The following is an 18,884-nucleotide window of genomic DNA, read 5'->3' on the forward strand; positions in this document are numbered from 1 at the left end:
TCCATTACGTTCATATACCATAATTTATTCAGCCATTCCCCAATTGATGGACATCCCCTTGACTTCCAGTTTTTGGCAACTACAAAGAGTGCTGCTATAAATATTTTTGTACATGTGGGACCCTTTCCCATTTTTATGATCTCTTGGGGATACAGTCCTAGTAGCGATATTGCTGGGTCAAAGGGTATGCACATTTTTGTAGCCCTTTGGGCATAGTTCCAAATTGCTCTCCAGAATGGTTGGATGCGCTCGCAGCTCCACCAACAATGAATTAGTGTTCCAACTCTCCCACATCCTCTCCAGCATTTATCATTTTCTTGTTCTGTCATGTTTGCCAATCTTATAGGTGTGATGTGATACCTCAGAGTTGTTTTGATTTGCATCTCTCTAATCAACAGTGATTTAGAGCATTTTTTCATATGATTATAGATATCTTTAATTTCTTCTTCTGAAAATTGCCTGTTCATATCCTTTGACCATTTATCAATTGGGGAATGACTTGTATGATTATACATTTGACTCAGTTCTCTATATATTCTAGAAATGAGGCCTTTATCCCTGAGCTCATACTAAGCCATTTTTAAAAATGCCTTTGTTTTGAGCTAATTCTATCAACTAGCTAACTATCAAAGATGAACACACTGATGGGGACTTTTGAACTAATTTTCAGAGTGCATAACCACAGAATACCTTGAACAAAGGCTATTAGTCTCCTGGGGTCCTACCCTATGAGTACAGATTGGGAGTGTAGCCCACAGGGGGATGGAGGGGGAGGAAGTGCCATAGACACAATATAGCTGGAATTGTTTTATAACCAAAATTTTGAGACCCAATTCCATTCATTGCCTTTCCCTCATTACTTTTCTTTCCTTAATGTCATACCCTTCCTACTTTTTTAAAATTTGTGACCCACAGTTCATCACTTTCCAACAACCACAATCACAGCAATAAAGTAACAGACAGCAGAGGGACCACACTAAGTGGTGTGTTCCTAAAAGCACCCAAGGGGACAAGAACCAAAGCTGAAGTGAAATGGAATAACTGATGGAGGAGGAAGAGTTAAGATGCAGTTTAATAAATATCATAACCCACTTACAGGTAAATATGGTACCAAAGGGAAGGACTGAAACAAGAAGGGGAAATCTCTATTTAGCAATGGAAAGAGGTCTCACTGAAGGATGTTCCCCTAGAGGTATATTCTCTAATGGGAGATGAGAATTTTATAATGGGTATAATCTGCAGGAATTTGGTCCATAGAACTACCACTTCCTCTAAGTATTGTGCCTCTATGGACAGCATTCTGCCTCAAGAAAAAGGAAATCAGAACAACTGACACCCAGAAGAGTGGGAGGGTATGGACCCAGGGAGGAAATTTCATAGCAATTAGGAAAAAATGATCACGGAAAGGGCAAAGATTAGTAATGAACTGCACAATCAGGGCATGCAGAAAAATTGCTACCTTTGGTCTTCTCTATCTCTGGCAAGAATTGATATTTTTAAGGGTGAAACATAATAGAAAAAAAAGAAGTCAGAGAGCAAGATCTACAAGGCAAAAATATGGAAACTGTTAAGAAGAAGGAAGCCAAAGTAGGTAACTTAGAAGATTAAATTCCATGAGAAATACAAAGACTAAAGAAGGAATAAATTAGTAAAAGGGCCATGAATGAAACAACTAAAACATGTAATAGACAAAAAGGAAAGAGAATGAATGAGAATGGGGAAAAAGAAGTCCTTTTTTAGAAAGACAGAAAATGAAATAAAAACTAATAAACAAAACTAGTTGGCTACCTAACAGAGAAAAATAAGGGGGAAATTAGATAACTAGATAAAAGGGAAGAAAAAAAAAGAATTAAGAAGTTAAACACCAAAATTAGGGAAAGGGGTGACAAACTAGATTGAGGGGTAATTGAGGGTGATAAGAAAAAAGCTGATGAGAATAAAGTTGTCTTAAATTAGATTAAGCAAAAATAACTGAAGAGACAAAAGTCTTGTCTTTACAGAGAAAAAGGAGCAACAACAACAACAAAGATTCTAATTCAGAAAAAAAATTAAATAAATGGTAGAAAATATAAACTTAACTCACATCTTTAAATGCAATGGATTAAATAATCCAATAAAGTGAAGAAGAGTGACAGATTGGATAAGAAAACAAAATTGTACAATCTGTTGCTCACAAAAAGACATTTTAAAAAGAAAGATATCCACAGGAAAAAAAAATGAGGGGCTGGTACAAAATTTACCAGCCACCAGTTAATCCAAAAAAGCAGGAGTTGCTATCATGCTATCTGACAAAGCAAAAACAAACAAACAAAAAAACACAAAAGAAAAAGAGATAAACAAGGACACTACATTATGCTAAAAGAGAACTGTAGACAACAAAACAATATTAATATTAAATGTGCTCCAAATGCCTTAGCATCAAAATTCATAAATGAAAAATTCACTGAATTACAAGAAGATATAGGGAATAACACAATATTATTAGGGGATCTCTTTGTTCACTTTTGGAGTAATCTAGCAAAGTTGTTTCTTTTTTTAAAGGTAGAAATATAAAATAGAATAATCTGTTAGAGAAATTAGAGCCAAAATACTCATGATATCTTCTAAAATGGGGCTGCAAAAGAATATTTGTATTTCTTAGTATCATATGGAACTTTTATTTTTAAAAACTCATATATTAGGGCACAGAGATATTACAAACAAGAATAAATAATAAGTAGGTTGAGGAACACATCAATAAAACAATAATTATGTGAAATCAAGTTATGATAATGAAGCAACTTACCAAAATTTCTAGGATGCAGCCAAAGAAGTCCTTAGGGAAGAAATATATCCCTAAAAACACCCATTAGCAAAATAGAAGAGAATTAATTACTTAAACATACATTTTTTTTCAAATCAGAATTTTTGCTCACCTCCTGTCTTCTATATCTTTCTCATTCTTTGACTTTTCAAGTATTAATGATAGTGATCTTGAGATTACATTTTTAAGTTCTTTCACTATCCTTGGTTAGAATTTGCCTGGACCAAGAGACAGACCCCATATAAAAGTACTCTTCTCTTCTCAACTCTCCTATCTAGGACATCTGTTTCTTTTAATGATTGTCCTACCCTTTCCATTTGGAAGATCCTTCTCCGTCTTGTATAAACAGGAGTAAAATAGGGAATTGATTCCTTCAGATTTCATTTTGTCATCTGTTGACTTGTGCTAGTAGGCAGGAAAAATACAATTGTTAAACAAGAACTAAAGAGCTATTTGTTCTGAAAATGCAACTACAATAAACTAAAACCATTTGTTTAGAAATTTGCAATATTTTAGATCTCACATCTGAAAATTCTCGAAATTAAGTGCTATGTTTTCTCCTTTTTTTGAGTTTTCTTTCTTAAGATAACATTTCCACCCTGAAGTGTAAGATTTTTCATGTCGATTTTAAACCAGAAATAACAACCTACAGTAATCTTGATATACCACCTGGTTGGTGGTACAAAAAGGTGCTCTCTTCTTTCTGGAAGTGATAGAACTGAATCTGATCCACAACTGACCTGTTTCTATCCTCCCCATTCCTTCTTTCTCAGTTTAGAGTTTGGAAATTTAAACAGCCACACCCTGTTATGATAGTAAACTCACTTTTAGCCCAGGAGCAATATAATGGCCCTCAGCTACATAAGGTCAATTTCTCTGCCATTTTATGAAGTTAATATCAGTTGAAAAATGATTACTACAGTCACAATATCTTAGAACCTCTAGTTAGGAAAATCCCTAACTTTCAGGGAGAAATTTAGTTCTCTGCTCTAATGTAGATTTTGTGTATATCTAGCAACTCTTGGCTTTTTATTTTCAAGGCAAAATCAGAATATAAGAAATACTTAGGTAAAAGTGAGGAGAATATATTATAGTGCCTGTTACATGAAAGGAAAATTCAGGAAATAATAGACATTATGGAATTTCCCTCTTTGAAAAGACTTTGAAAAGGAAATTAAGCAGCAATTTCAATCCAAGTTTTGTGTTCCAAGATGCCTGCAGAGACTCAATGGTTCAGTCTCCCTTCTTTTCCACTACTCACCTCTCTTCTTTTAACTGTCTCCCATGTGCTACACCTTCTTTCCAATTCAGTCTTTCAGATTCTGAGTGGAGCTGATCACACTCAATCTCCCCATGATGTAGCTCCCCAGTTCAGTCCCTACTTCTTCCTCCATTAATTAGCTCCCTCACAGATGTGTCTCTTTAAAAACTCCTACCCATAACTTAAGTCTGACTTCTGACTAAAGGCTCATGACACTCTCAAATCATTCTTAGTGTTGAGAGGAAATGTTTGTCCCTCTGAACTACAAATCTCACAATTCCAGTGAGGTTTTCAAACCCATATGACTGCTTCTGAGTGTTGAGAATATTGCAGTCCCTTGCAAAATTGGCTGTTCTACACTTGAAATCTGAAATTATACAGAATAGCACTGAATTGTATCAGCACTTACTAGAACAAGGATGACTAACCTAGCATCCTAGGTAAATACCTTAAATTAACATTCACAACAAATATACAATCAATCAATAAACAATTATTAAATGCTGATTATGAACCAACCACTGTGCTAAGGTGTTATTGTTGTTTGTCCTTAATTCTCCAAGAGGACCATGACATCAGGGAGGTGATACCATGACACACAAGTAAACTGGATTTAAGTGAAGAAGGGCTATGCAAAGTCACCAGCCTCATTTTCTCCTCCTGAGCCATCTGAATCCAGTGACCAGATATTCATCAGTATGGCTGGAGATGGCCCAGGATGCAATAGGAGACCCTTGCCCTTTTAGGCTAAGACCTTTTCACGTACTCACTTAAAGTGAAGTAATGTCCATTTAAGGAATAGGCCTTGCCTCTTTAAGGAGTTAATTAATTAAAAAGAAAACAAAAACAAAGAAATCAAGCTGTGAAGGGAAGACCCTCAGGGTTGCTGTCCCCAGAAAAATAGTTACCATTGACATTCACTCTAAATTCACTCAAAGCCAGGAAGGCTCAAAATACAATCATTAAGTGAAACTGGTCCAGGGACCCATTGTGGTCAAATGCATGAGCTTCAGAGTGAACTGGGGGGAAAAGGAAGGAAGGAAGGAGAAAAGGAAGGAAGGAAGGAAGGATAAAGAGAGAGTTGTGTCTTTAGTGGGGTAGCTTCTACTACTACTCTTGCCCCTCTTTCTTGAGGAGGACCATGTCATCAGGGAGGTGATGCCATGACATGCTAGTGAACTGGATTTAGTGAGGGAGGGCTATGCATTGGCAAAAACCTCACTTCCTCCTCCAGAGTCATCTGGATCCAGTGGCAAGATATATAGGTCAGGGTGACTGGAGATGGCCCTCAAGGTGAAAACTCAATAAAATAAAAATATTTTAAATAACCAGAACACGTTATGGAGAGTTATATGCCGACAGAATCAAAAACACTCACACACACACACACACACACACACACACACACACACACACGAGGAATAACCAGAAACAAAATTTTTTATAAGTATCAGAGGGCCAGATGGAGTTTTTGAATAATCCAATCTCAGAAAAGGAAATACATCTAACTATAAAGAACTACCATGGTTGGTAGAGTAGGAAGGAGCAGGGGAGAGGAGGAGAGAACACTTGGTTCTCATGGATTCACAGGACAATTTTTTCAAACTTTAAAGAACAGTTAGTATCCATGCTTCACAAAGTATTCTCAAAAGTTGAGAAAGAGAGGCAGAGCCAAGATGGCAGAGTGAGAGCAGTCACTCACCTAAGCTCTTAGATAAACTCCTTCAGATACCTCTAAAAAGAGAATCTGACCAAATTTTGGAGGTACAGAATCCAATAGGAGACAGACTGTGGAAGATTCACTGACCAGAACAGAATGGAAGGTCAACGGGAAGAATCTGTTCCACCAGGCTGAGCCCATAGCACACAATGCAGCTCAGTTGAGCAGGAAACCCCCAGGGTGGCCTCAGGCAGCAGCAACACAGCAGAACAGCAGAGTGGCAGCCCCAGGTGGGAGACCAGTGAGGAGCTGAGCTAGTGACAGCTGCTGAACCCCAGATATCAGCCACAGCAGCCCCTGAGACTTTCAGCCTGCAGATTAAATGTCTGTAAGTCACCTACTTGAACTTCCAGAACCCAGGATGGCAGAGTGATCAGTAAATGCTCCCTCTTCCCCCCTTGATGACCTGAAAAGAACTATAAAATATTTCTCCAGAAAAATCCTGGATCAGTGGGAACAGCTGAGGGGGCAAACAGTCTCATAACCCCTGAGTCTAGGAAAATAGCTAAGGGGGATTCTTCCTACTGTGGAAGAGGTGAACTGGAAGGAGAGGGGCCCCAGTGTGGTAGAAACTCACACTAGGACCCAGGCGAGGCTCAGCACTAGGAGAGGAGCCCCAGGAGGGATGGAAACTGGCATTGGGATCCAGGCGTACCTCACCACTCCCAGGGAAACAGGAAGACAATAGGGCAGCTGGGATCACCAACCCCTGAGCTTGCCTTTGCCTCAGTTCAGCTGAGGAGATCTCCCTTGATCAGACCACCCCTCCCCCATGCTTAACAAGCTAGCCCCAGGGCTGATCAGGGAAACACAAAACAAAAAGATAAAAAGACACCTGCCCTTATTTTTTTTTCACACCAGTCAGCTGAACACCAAGTTCTGCAGCTTCTAACTGAAAAAACCAGAAGCCACAACACACAATCACCATCATGAGGAAGAAAAATCAAAAAAGGGTGAAAAAACCATAGAATCTTTCTATGGGGACAAAGACCAAAACACAAATACCAAAGAGATCAGTAGCGAGACTGTACTTCTATCTGAAACTTCAGAAGGGACCATGAACTGTTCGCATGCACAAAAAGCTCTCCTGGAACAACTGAAGAAGGAAATAAAAGAGAAACTGGCCAATGATTTTAAAAGTATGAAAAAACAATTCCATGAAGAGAACATCTTTTTAAAAAGGAAAACTGAACAAGTGGAAAAGGAAGTACAAAAAAATGGAGAAAATAATTCCTTAAAAAGGAATAATTGGACAGATGGGAAAGGGCATGCAAAAGTTAACTGAAGAAAATAATTTGATGAAAATTAGAATTGGGCAAGGAGAAACTAATGAGTCTATGAGACATCAAACAAAATCTAAAGAATGAAAAGATGGAAGAACATGTAAAATATCCAATTGGAAAAACAACTGACCTGGAAAAGAGATCCAGGAGAGGAAATTTAAGAATTATTGGCCTACCAGAAAGTTATGATGAAAAAAAGAGTCTGGACAATATCTTCCAAGAAATCATTAAGGAAAACTTCCCAGAAGTGCCAGATCCAGAGGACAAAACAGTCATTGAAGAATCCAATGTTCGCCTCCCTGAAAGGGATCCCAAACTAAAAATACCAAGAAATATTGTTGCCAAATTCCAGAACTATCAAGGGAAGGAGTAACTACATGCAGTCAGAAAGAAACCATTTAAATATCGAGGAGCTACAGTCAGTATCACACAGAACCTTGCAGCTTCTACCTTAAAAGATCCAAGGAATTGGAATATGATATTCCGTAAGGCAAAGGAGCTAGTACTATAACCAAGGATCGATTACCCAGCAAAGTTCAGCATAACATTTCAGACAAGGAGATAGATACTCAATGAAGTAAGGGATTTCCAAACCTTCCTGACAAAAAGGCCAGAATTCAGTAGAAAATTCAGTCTTCAAATGCAGGTCTCAAGTGAGGCATAAAAAGGTAAACAAGGGAAAAGAAAAACTGGTTACTTAATCTGGGTAAACAGTTTACAAATCTATAAGGGAGGATGATACTTGTTAATCTTGAGAATTATACATCTATTATGAAATATAAAAGAGATAAACATAGATAGAGGGAATGGGTATAAAGTAAATGATGTGATGTTAAAAATGTGATTTAAGCATGCAAAGGGATTGTAACAGGAGATATGAAAAGGACAAAAGCAGAAAATGGTAAATTACATCACAGGAAGAAGTACAAAATTATATTATAGTAGAGGGAAAGAAAGGAGGGAGACGAGCATTGTTTGAGAGGTACTCTCATCTGATTTGGTTCAAAGAGGGAACAATAAACTAAACTAAGTATATAAATCTAACTAGCTATATATGCAGTAGGAGGGGAAGGGAGAAGAAAGGGTAGGGGAAGCTAAAAGAGAAGGAAGAAGTAGTAAGGGTAAAGGGGAGTAAAAGGGAGGGGGGTGGAAAGAAGGAAGGGAAGACTGTGGGAGGTGGTAGTCAAAAGTGAAAACGCTATTGAGGAGGGAAAGGGAGATGGAAGAACTAAAAGCACAAACAGTTGAAAGAGGATGGAGGGAAAGACACAGATTGTAATCATAACTGTGAATGTGAATGTAATGAACTGTCCCATAAAACGGAGACTGATAGTACAATGGATTAAAAGCCATAATCCAACAATATGTTGATTACAAGAAACACATATGAAACTTGGGGATACACACAGGGTAAAGGTAAAAGAAAAGCAGGGGTAGCAATCCTAATCTCAGACAAAGCAAAAGCAGAAATAGATTTAATCAAAAGAGAGAAGGAAGGAAACTATATCCTGCTAAAAGGCACCATAGACGATGAAGCAATATCATTACTAAGCATGCATGCTTCAAGTGGTATAGCATCCAAATTCTTAGAGCTGAAGTTGGGGGAGTTGCAGCAAAACTATACTAGTGGGGGACCTCAGCCTCCCCCTTTCTGAACTTGATAAATGTAACCTCAAAATAAACAAGAAAGAAGGTAAGGAGGTGAATAAAACTCTGGGGAAGGTAGATATGATAAATCTCTGGGGAAAACTGAATGGGGAGGGAAAGGAATATATTTATTTTTCTCAGTGGTACATAGCAAATATACAAAAATTGACCATGTTCTAGGGCATAAAAACCTCACAGTTCAGTGCAGAAAGGCAGGGATAGTCAATGCATCCTTCTCAGATCAAAATGCAATAAAAATTATATGTAATAAAAGGCCATGGAAAAGTAAATCAAAAATTAATTGGAAACTAAATAATGTAATCCTAAAGGAGTGGGTCAAACAACAAATCATAAAAACAATCCACAACTTCATTCAAGAGAATGACAATAATGATACAACCTACCAAATCTTATGGGATACTGCAAAAACAGTTCTTAGGCGAGTTTTTATGCCTACATGAATAAATAGAAAAAGAGGAGATCAATGACTTGGGAAAGCAGCTGAAAAAGCTAGAAAAAGAAGAAATTGAAAGTCCTCAGGTAAATACCAAATTAGAAATAGTGAAAATCAAAGGAGAGATTAATAAAATTGAAATTAAGAAAACTATTGAACTAATAAATAAAACTAATAGTTGGTTTTACAACAAAACTAATAAAATTGATAAACCTTAGGTCAATTTGATTTAAAAAAAAAGAAGAAAACCAAATTATCAATCTTAAAAATGAAAGGGGTGGACTCACCTCCAATGAAGAGGAAATTAAAACAATAATTAGAAATTACTTTGACCAACTTTATGCCTATAAATTCAACAATCTAAATGAGATGGATGAGTATTTTAAAAAATATAAATTGCTCAGATAAACAGAAGAGGAAGCTGAATACTTAAACAACCCTACCTCAGAAAAAGAAATTGAACAAGCCATCAATGAACTTCCTAGAAAAAAATCTCCAGGGCTGGATGGATTTACAAGCAAAGTCTATCAAGCATTTAAAGAAGAGTTAATTTCAATACTATATAGACTGTTTGGGGAAATTGTGGAAGGAGTACTCCCAAATTCTTTTTATGATGCAAATATGGTTTTGATACCTAAACCAGGAGGAGACAAAACAGAGAAAGAAAATTATAGACCAATTTCTCTAACGAATATAGATGTGGATATTTTAAATAAGATTTTAGCATAAAGAATACAGCAACTTATCACTAGAATAATACATTATGATCAGGTAGGATTCATACCAGGAATGCAAGGCTGATTCAATATTAGAAAAACTATTAGCATTATCAATCATATCACTAACAAAACTAATAGAAACCACATGATTATCTCAAAAGATGCAGAAAAAGCTTTCAAAAAAATACAACACCCATTCCTTTTTTAAAAAAATTTATTTATCTTCTAACATTAATTTTCACAAAATTTTGGGTTCCATATTTTCTCCCCATTTCTCCCCTCCCCCCACCCCAAACCACCAAGCATTCTGATTGCCCCTATCACCAATCTGCCCCCTCTTCTATCATCCCTCCCTTCCCTTCTCCCCATCTTCTCTTTTGTCCTGTAAGGCCAGATAACTTTTTATACCCCATTACTTGTATTTCTTATTTCCTAGTAGCAAGAACAGTACTCAACAGTTGTTCCTAAAACTTTGAGTTCCAACTTCTCTTCATCCCTCCCTCCCCACCCATTCCCTTTGGGATGGCAAGCAATTCAATATAGGCCATATCTGTGCAGTTTTGCAAATGACTTCCATAATAGTCATGTTGTGTAAGACTAACTATATTTCCCTCCATCCTATCCTGCCCCCATTGCTTCTATTCTCTCTTTTGATCCTGTCCCTCCCCATGAGTGTCAACCTCATATTGCTCCCTCCTCCCCATGCCCTCCCTTCCATCATCCCACCCACCCTGCTTATCCCCTTATCCCCCACTTTCCTGTATTGTAAGATAGGTTTTCATACTAAAATGAGTGTGCATTTTATTCCTTCCTTTAGTTGAATGTGATGAGAGTAAACTTCATGTTTTTCTCTCACCTCCCCTCTTTTTCCCTCCACTAAAAAGTCTTTTGCTTGTCTCTTTTATGACCCATTCCTTTTAAAAACACTGGAGAGCATAGGAATAAAGGGAACTTTCCATAAAATAATAAGCAATACCTACCTAAAACCTTCAGCAAGCATTATACGCAATAGAGATAAGCTAGATGCATTTCCAGTAAGATCAGGGGTGAAACAAGGATGTCCATTATCACCACTATTATTCAATATGGTACTAGAAATGTTAGTGGTAGCAATTAGAGAACATAAGGAAATTGAAAGAATTAGAATAGGCAAAGAAGAAACTAAGTTATCACTCTTTGCAGATGATATGATGATATACTTAGAAAATCCCAGAGATTCAAGTAAAAAACTACTTGAAATAATAAACAATTTTGGCAATGTTGAAGGTTACAAAATAAACCCCCACAGATCTTCTGCATTTCTACATATTAGTAACAAAGCCCAACAGCAGCAGATAGAAAGAAAAATCCCATTTAATGCTAGGGTAAACACCATAAAATACCTGGGAGTTTGCCTGCCAAAACAAACCCCCAGGGACTATATGAACACAATCACAAGACACTTTTTGCACAAATAAAGTCAGATCTAAGTAAGTGGAAAAACATCAGTTGCTCTTGAGTAGGCCAAGCCAATATAACAAAAATGACAATTCTACCTAAATTAATTTACTTATTTAGTGCCATACCAATTAAACTATCAGATAATTACTTTGTAGAGCTGGAAAAAATAATATCAAAATTCATCTGGAAGAACAAAAGGTCCAGAATATCAAAGGGAGTAATGAAAAGAAATGCTAGGGAAGGTGGCCTAGTGCTACTAGATCTCAAATTGTATTATAAAACAGCTATTATCAAAACCACTTAGTACTGACTAAGAAACAGAAAGATAGAAGGGTAGACAAGTGGAATACTCTAGGTACTCAAGACACAACAGGCAATGAATATAACAATCTACTGTTTGATAAACCCAAGGAACCCAGCTTCTGGGATAGGAACTCACTGTTCAACAAAAATTGCTGGGAAAACTGGATAGCAGTGTGGTGGAAACTGAGCATAGAACAATGCCTGACAGCATAGACAAAAATAAAGTCCAAATGGGTACACTATCTAGGTATAAAGATTGATACTATGGCCAAATTGGTGGAGCAAGGAATGGTGTATTTATCAGATTTATGGAGAAGGGAGGAATTTTTGACTAAAGAAGAGATAGAAAGTATTATGAAGATGGATAGTTCGATAATTTTGCTTACATTAAACTGAAAAGTTTTTGCAACCAAGATTCAGAGGGATGCAGAAAACTGGGAAAAAATTTTTGCAGCTAGTGTCTGTGATAAAGGTCTCATTTCTAAAATATATAGAGAACTGAGTCAAATGTACAAAAATACAAGTTATTCCCCAACTGATAAATGGTCAAAGGATATGAACAGGCAGTTTTCAGAGAAAGAAATTAAAGATATTTATAGTCATATGAAAAAATGCTCTAATTCACTATTGATTAGAGAGATGCAAATCAAAACAACTCTGAGATACCACATCACACCTATGAGATTGGCTAACATGACAAAACAGGAAGATGATAAATGTTGGACAAGATGTGGGAGAGTTGGAACACAAATTCATTGTTGGTAGAGCTGTGAGCTGATCCAACCATTCTGGAAAGCAATTTGGAACTATGCCCAAAGGGCTACAAAAATGTGCATACCCTTTGACCCATCAATATCACTTCTAGGACTGTGTCCCCAAGAGATCATAAAAATGGGAAAGGGTTCCATATGTACAAAAGTGTTTATAGCAGCACTCTTTGTGGTAGCCAAAAACTGGAAATCAAGGGGATGCCCATCAATTGGGGAATGGCTGAATAAATTGTGGTCTATGAATGTAATGGAATACTATTGTGCTGTAAGAAATGATGAACAAGAAGACTTCAGAGAAGCTTGGAAAGACTTATATGAACTGATGCTGAGTGAAAGGAGCAGAACCAGGAGAACTTTGTGCACTGCAATGACCACAGTGTGTGAGAGTTTATCTGGTAGACTTGGAACTTCATTGCAATGCAAGGACTCAAAAAATTCCCAGTGGTCTCTTAACGCAAAATGCCTTCCATATCCAGAGAAAGAACTATGGAATTTAATTGCAGAATGTAGCAGATAATTTTTTGTGTGTGTATTATGTTTTGGTTTGTTATATGATTTCTCCCATTCATTTTAATTCTTCTACACAGCATGATTATAGTGAAAATGTATTTAATAGGAATGTATGTGTAGAATCTATATAAAATTGTATGCTGTCTCAGGGAAGGAGGGGGGAAGGAGGAGGGAAGAAGAGGAAAAAATCTGAGTTATATGGTAGTGATTGTAGAACACTGTAAATCAATAAAAGTAATTTAAAAAAATAAAAAAAAGTTGAGAAAGAATACATTCTACCTTAATCCTTTTATGGGAAAATTAGAATGCTAATCCCCAAACAAGGAAAAGAGAAAACATAGAAGGAAAGATTTGAGTCAATATCATTAATGATATTTGCTCCAAAATATTTTTAAAATAGGCTCAAACAGATTAAAATGATGTACCTAGGAAATGAATAAAGATGACCAAAGTGGATTTATACTAGGGATACAAGGTTCTCTATTAGGAAAAGAATAAAAGAAATTATTCATACTAAAAACCACTACATCCAAAACCACTGAATGAACTCAATAGAACCAGAAAATGTCTTTCACAAAGTACAACACTTTTTATGATAAAAACCTGGAATGGGGCAATCAAGATGGCAGAATTAAAGTCAGTATTTTTGCCAGGTTCATTCAAAATACTTCCGTAACAACCTAAAACATGTTATACTGAATTATGTTTGAGACAGTCAAGAAAAAAATCTCCAGCAAGGCATTTTTCTGGACCAGAACAGAATAGGAAAAGAGACAGAGCTAAGTCTATGGACAGTTGGACTAAGATAGCCATCAGCAGTACAGGAAAAATTGGTGAAAGAAATGAAAGTCTTGGAAGAAAGATATGAATAGGAAATTAACATCTAGATAAAAAAGATACAAAACATTCATGAAGAAAATAACTCCTTCACAATTAGAATTGGCTAAATGGAAACTAATGACTCCATGAGGCATCAACAAATAATAAAATATCAAGAAAAATGATTGAGGGAAAAAGGAAGAAAATGTGAAATATCTCATAAGAAAAATAAATGACCTTGAAAATAGATCAAGAAGAGATAATTTAAGAATTACTGGACTACCTGAAACCCACAAACACACAAAAAACATTCCTATATATCACACTTTTTTTAAATTGCAAAGGAAAACTGATCAGATATTTCAGAGATAGAGTAGAAGTAGAAATTGGAGGAATTCATCAGTTACCTCTTGAAAACAATTCCCAAAATAAAATGTGCTAAGCACTTGGGGTACGAAAGACAGTCCTTGCCCTCAAAGCAGGGGGAGATAACATGCAAATAAATGTATATATAATAGATATAATATAAATGAAAGGCAATCTCAGAGGGAAGGCACTAGTAGTAGAGAATGGGGGGCAGGGGGGACAGGAGAAAGCCTCTTGCAGAAGGTGCCAGTTGAGTTGACTTAAAGTATATTGGGAAAGACAGGAATCAAAGGTAAGGAGAGAGAGTATTCCAAGCATTAGGGGACAGCCAATGAAATGTAATGAATTCTAAAGGCATAGTGTTGTGTGCAAGAAGGCCAGTGTTACTGGATCAGATAGAAGCTGAAGGAGAATCAAACATGAGAAGACTGGGAAAAATAGGAAGAGACTACACTTGAAATGCCAAACAACCATTTTATATCTGTTCCTGGAAGTAAGAGGGAGCGACTGGACTTTAATGGATGAAAGGGTGACATTGTCAGGACTGTACTTTAGTAAAATCATTTTGACAGCTGAGTGGAGGTTGGGTTGAAATGAGGAACGCCTTCAGGCAATGACCAACCAGAAGTCTACTGTAGTAGTTCTAATGATGAACAACTTTGTGAATGGAAAGAGGGGGACGTATATAAGAGAAGTTGTGAAAGTAGAAATACAGTTTTTGAATTGTCAATGATCATCCTGTTTTATTCATCTATGAGGAATATTCAAAGAGAATACTTATATGGTGTCTTGGCTTTGGAGGACTGAGTGACAAAAACTACCTAAACTTTATATATGTTGAAATTACTTTGGAACTTCTTAAATATTTTACTGATGTTGACAAGGAAATTTCCCTCTTTAAATCCTTCCCTTTGCCACCTCGTTCTTTTGTAGTCTCTTTTTGCTGAGAGACCACAGGAATTATTTTCCCTTCATTGTTTACCATGGACTTAGTTTGGTCACATCCCAGAATTCCATCTATGCTTCATTTCCTTTCTCCCCTTTTGTGCATCCTCCTCTCCTACAATTTAGTCCTACAAAATGTGTGGATTTAACTATAAAGTGTTGCAGGATTTAGTTCATAATGTTTTAAGCTTCACCTATTTCTTTAAGTTATGCTTTCATTTTTATTCCCTTATGATCTTTTAGAAAGAAATTTCTTGAGGTCATGTGAGCACCATGAAGGACTAGACATTTTTTCTGGTCACCATAACTGTCAAAACTCTCCAAAGCAGAAATTATGTGTCAAAGATAAAACAACTTCAGCTGCATCCATGGTGTAGGACCCCCAGAATCCAAAAGAAAGTTTTTTTTTAAAATGTGAATAAAACATGATACTCACTTACCTTGATTTCACTCAACACCCTCACCCTCACTTCCCATGCTACTGGCAACAAAGCTTCACTAGCAGACACAAGGTACCTCCACCCACAAAGGCTTACAACAAAATCCAACCCCAGACACCTCCTCGCTAGTTCCACTGCTATGGAAACCCCACCTCAAGACTTCAGTACCTTGCTCAGGCCCCAACAGACAGCTAGCTCAGTGGCATCCCTTCAGGAGCAAAAGCCTGCTAGAGGCCACAGCAGACAGCCAGTGATGCAGGAGTTGAAGTTATAGCACCACCCCTGCTAAGCTCTAAAGTATCAGTGTCTAGTCAGATAACTGAGAGACAGAGGGAGTAGGATGGGACCCCATGCGTTAGGGAATGGGGGGAGCTGTGCAGCACTCCATTAAGACTGAGGGAAACCTAACAACATCCAGCTAGGGCAAGTTCTGTCCACTCAAAAGTCACTTGGGGGCAGAAACCTAGACCAATGAACTGAATTACCCTTCATGCTAATTTTATGCTTTGAGGTCCAACCCCCAAGGAAATGAGTATAAGGGAAGTCAGAGTCAGAAACTGAGAAATAAAGAAAAATCAGGAGGGACAAACAGGACTAGAATTGCCAAAGATCTCAGGAAAGAAAACTCAAAGACCTTGAACACAAGAAACTAAATCAACAGGGAAAATATAAACAGTAAAAGAAAATAAGGCCTCTAGATCTTGTAAATGAACTCAATCTAACCCTTGTTGAGACAGAGGACCCTGTGGGAGGTAAGGAGAACATGGAATCACAGCACCCTGTTCTTGAATGGGTCAAAAGAGAAATGAAAAGTATGACAATAGAATTTGTTGTCTACACAGAAAAAAAAAATTGGTAGAATGGTAAAACTGGAATCATCAATGCCAAATTTCTCCAAAAAAAAAAAAGAAAAAAGAGAACAATAGATTGGGTATATAAATATACAGAAGTTAAGGACACTTTAAAAGAAGAGAAGCAAAAAACCACATCAAAATAAAATATGATTACTATGACAAGATGAAGAGACAACCTAAGGAGTCTAGGTCTCCCTAAAGAACACAACAGGACCACAAACTTTAACATTATAAAGCAGGAAATAATAACAATAATAAAAAAGAACTACCCAAGACTTCTGACATAGAAAATAAAATACCAATTGGAAGAATTCATAAATCGCCTCCAAGGGGACAAAAACAAGGACATATAGTGGTTAAATTTAACAATTCAATTTAGAAACAATAAGTTCTGCAAGCCATCAGGAGAAAGACCTTCAACTACAAAGGAAAGGAAGTTTGAAGAATGCAAGACTATTCTACATTTACCAGAAAATGTTGGTGGGAACGGAATCATATGTTCAGAAGAGAGCCCAGAATGACTAATCCTGAAAATTTGAACTTAAACATACATGAAAAAAAGATGGATATTCAAAGATAAAAAGACAAATGAAGTGTTTAGAAAGAAAACCAGGCTTTTGACTTTTTTCCCAAGGATGCTGCCAGGATCTGTTGCTTCAATAGCATCCATGAAACAAGATGGTGAAGGTCAGAATCAATGGATTTGACTGTATTAGGTACCTGGTGACCAGGGCTACATTCACTGCAGCCATCAATGACCCCTTCATTGACCTCAACTCCATGAATTATATGTTTCATATGACTCCACCCATGGCAAGTTCAAAGGCACTGTCAAGGCTAAGAATGGGAAGCTGGTGATCAATGGAAAAGCCATTACCATCTTCCAGGACCGGGATCCCACCAATACCAAATGAGCAGATACTGGAGCCAACTATGTTGTAGAGTCCACTGGAATCTTTACCACCATGGAAAAGGCTGGAGCTCACTTAAAGAGTGGAGCCAAGAGGGTCATCATCTCTGCCCCTTCTGCTGATGCCCCATTGTTCATGATGGGAGTGAACCATGAGAAATATGATAATTCCCTTAAGATTGTCAGTAATACTTCCTGTACTGTCAACTACTTGGTCCTCTTGGCCAAGGTCATACATGACAACTTTGGCATTGTGGGAAAACTCATGACTATAGTCCATGCTATTATTGCTGTGCAGAAGACAGTAGATGGCCCCTCTGATAAGCTGTTTGATGATGGATGTGGTACTGCCTCAAACATCATCCCTGCTTCCACTAATGCTGCTAAGGCTGTAGGCAAGGTCATAGCTGAGCTTAATGGGAAGTTCAGTGGTACGGCTTTCCACATTCCTACTCCCAATGTATCTGTTGTGGATCCGAACTGCCACCTGGAGAAAGCTGCCAAATATGATAATATTCAAAAGCGGTGAAGCAGGTGTCAGAGGAACCCTTGAAGGGCATCTTGGGTTACACAGAGGACCAGGTTGTATCCTGTGATTTTAGCAGCAATGCTCACTCTTTGACCTTTGATGCTGGCACTGGTATTGCCCTCAATGACCATTTTGTCAAGCTCATTTCTTGGTATAACAATGAGTGTGGTTACAGCAACCATGTAGTAGACCTCATGGTCTACATAGCCTCCAAGGAGTAAAGTGGAAAGCCATGGATCTTCATCCTCAGTCAAAAAAGGAGTTCCACCACTGGGGAGCCTAACCTATGTTCCTATACTGGGAATCCCATGTCCCGTTCACATACTTGTCCCAAAATTCCCCTGTAGTAGGGGAGGAGAAGCCTAGAGTCCTGCATTGTGTACCATCAATAAAGTCGCCATATTCAGTACAAAAAAAAACAAAGAAAAGAAAACCAGAACTAAAGAGATTACTTGCTTCTCTAACACCCTAAGCAACAGAAGCACAGGAATGAATAAATATAGCAACTAAGGACACCAACAGTAACAGAGTGATAGCAGAGAGACTTGTAAGAGATCTTTTCTAAATATATACAAGGAGATGGAGTAAAGGTGAATATCTCTGGAGGTAACAGAGAGGAAGTGGACGTGGGACATCTTGGCAACACTCTGCCTACAAGTGAATCAAAACATTTTTTTTAGACTATAGTATAACATGGAAGGGTATTTAAAGGGGGGAAGGGAGTAGGGGGAACAGAGAGGAATGTGTGATTTGCTGGAGTCAAATCTAGGGATACCAAAAAGGGGAGAGGGATCCCTGTGGTCTCAGAAAGGGAAGCGCGTACATGCAAGTGGGTGAGGAAGGGAAGGGACAGATTGAAAAGAAGGGAGAAAGGAAGGAAGCCTTGCTTCAGTGGTGAGAGGGAGTTCCACTGATGAATACTGCTATGAGTAAAGAGAGAAAGTCTGTAAAGAGAGATAGGGACCTTGTACTAGGTGTGATCTAGGGGATTTGGTATTTGAAAAATCCACCCACTCCACCTTAGGAGAGGAAAGGAGTTGGAACTCCTGGGGCAACTAACACCTGAGGGAATGGGAGATCATAGACTGAGGGAAGAAATTTTGATGCTTTA

The 18,884-nt window shown here is 37.6% G+C and overlaps 1 pseudogene; it reads left to right on the forward strand.

Annotated features, from left to right (window-relative positions):
- The first annotated feature begins 17,012 nt into the window (after window positions 1–17,012).
- LOC140524580 (glyceraldehyde-3-phosphate dehydrogenase-like) lies at window positions 17,013–17,994 on the forward strand (annotated as a pseudogene).
- Window positions 17,995–18,884: the final 890 nt, after the last annotated feature.

This window comes from Notamacropus eugenii, chromosome 1 (genome assembly GCF_028372415.1).
Source record: "Notamacropus eugenii isolate mMacEug1 chromosome 1, mMacEug1.pri_v2, whole genome shotgun sequence".
NCBI lineage: Eukaryota > Metazoa > Chordata > Mammalia > Diprotodontia > Macropodidae > Notamacropus > Notamacropus eugenii.